Source organism: Silene latifolia, chromosome 7 (genome assembly GCF_048544455.1).
Source record: "Silene latifolia isolate original U9 population chromosome 7, ASM4854445v1, whole genome shotgun sequence".
Taxonomy (NCBI): Eukaryota; Viridiplantae; Streptophyta; class Magnoliopsida; order Caryophyllales; family Caryophyllaceae; genus Silene; species Silene latifolia.
This window is the reverse complement of record NC_133532.1, coordinates 39,981,273-39,983,178: the sequence shown is the minus strand read 5'-3', so window position 1 is coordinate 39,983,178 and position 1,906 is coordinate 39,981,273. Positions and strand designations below refer to the sequence as shown.

Genomic DNA, 1,906 nt, shown 5'->3' with positions numbered 1-1,906 from the left:
CTAGTCTTTAATCAATCGAACACATATTTCTATAATACTTTGTTTAGTTGCTTCAAGTAGTTTAAATCAAAACCCTTTTTCTTCGTTTTTGACTAGATTAGACTCTCACCGAGACTAAGTAGAAACCCCTTCCATCCTTGTGGTTCGACCCCGATTTACGACTAAATTGGTTTATTTTTGTTGGTGGTAAGCGTCTTGACCCTACCGTTGAAAACTTACACATCAAATGGCGCCGTTGCCGGGGATGGCGTTAGGTTATACTTAGTTTTGCTTAGAGTCTTTGCTTTAGTCTTATCTCAATTGTTAGTTAGTTTTAGTAGTTGTGTGTTCTTTGTAGAGTGTGCGATTTCTTGCCTTCCCCTAGTGTGTAAAAACACTAGGAGACTAATGGTTTGTTGAGTGCATGCCTAGAAGGAACCACCAAGCTCTTCTCTTTGATTCCGACCCCGAAAGACTTTTTAGAACCTTGAGGACAAGGACCCTTGAGAGAGTTAGGAATAATTCCCCTCAAGCAAACTTTGACCAACCAAATTCACACATCCCACAAAATATTGATACCACAACCACACTTCAACCAAACCTCACAATTGAGACTCTACTATAAAACCCCTTTCATAACTTCCCTATTCCAAATAACCCACCTCAATCACCACCCCCTCATATGCAAAATCCACCACAACAAATGGCTCTTAGAGATCATAACCGGCCTAACCATAATGATTCATGTAACCCTATCAATTTTGGCACCTTGGCCCGAAACAACTTTGAAATGCATCCCGCCCAAGTCGGGTTGATTGAGAAGGATTTGTTCGGGGGACATATTGAAGAGGATGCCCATGCTCACCTCCAGAAGTTTAAAAGGAAGGTTTCAATGATGAAAAAGAATGGGGTGTCCGAGGACACCTTGAGAATGATGTTGTTTCCGTTTTCATTGACGGGCAAGGCGGACCGATGGTTGAACATTCACCCACCGGATACCTTCACTACATGGGATGCCTTGGCTAAAGCATTCATGGCCAAATATTACCCTTCATCAAAGACCGCGATGCTCCGTAATGAGATTCATACATTTCAACAAGAGGACGGGGAGTCTTTGGGTGAAGCTTGGGACCGTTATCAAGACTTGATAGCAAGTTGCCCCCACCATGGAATACCGGAATGGTACATCACTCAAACATTCTTCCAAATTTTGCTACCGAGGACTAAGGAGATGGTAAATGCCTCCGCGGGGGGAGGATTTGATCACTTGAGTGATGAAGAAGGCACGGCATTGATCAAGAAAATGGTAGATTCGGAGGCAAACTATGGTTCTAGAGGAAACATGCTAAGAAGGAATGGGAAGTTTCCTAAGGAAAACTCCTCCAACTCCAAGACAAATGCCAAGCTCGACTTACTCACAAAACAATTTGAGAAGTTTCAAAGAAATCAAATGCACCAAGCCGCGAACTCCCATGGGCCACCCATGGAGGAAGTGGTTCAAGGTTCAAGTTGTGAGCTTTGTGGAGGGAGTGGTCATACATATGACTTGTGTGCCAACAATTACAATGGTGCCTACGAAGAGAACGTTCAACAGGTTAACGCTTTTCAAAGCTTTAACAACAATTCAAGACCCACAACCTTTCAACAACCCAAACGTCTACAATCCAAATACCAATTTCTACCACCCCGGTTTAAGGAACCACCCCAACTTTCGTTACAAAAGTACCAATGTTCAAAACCCACAACACCTTCAACCACAAGCCCCAAACAATCCACCCGATTTTGCTCAACAAAGGGGAATATTCCCCAACCCAAGAACTAATCCCGGGAATCAAAACCAATGGCCAAACAACAATCAAAACCAAAATTATGGGAATCAACCACAAGGATACCAAGATTTTGGTGGAAATCAAAGCAACCAAGGGTT

General features: G+C 43.0%; 1 non-coding gene across 1 annotated transcript; it reads right to left on the bottom strand.

The window, feature by feature from the left end:
• Positions 1 to 1,045: 1,045 nt before the first annotated feature.
• LOC141593869 (small nucleolar RNA R71) lies at positions 1,046 to 1,152 on the bottom strand. The gene has a single exon (XR_012521927.1). It is a non-coding gene; the product is annotated as a small nucleolar RNA R71 (small nucleolar RNA).
• Between the last annotated feature and the right edge of the window lie 754 nt (positions 1,153 to 1,906).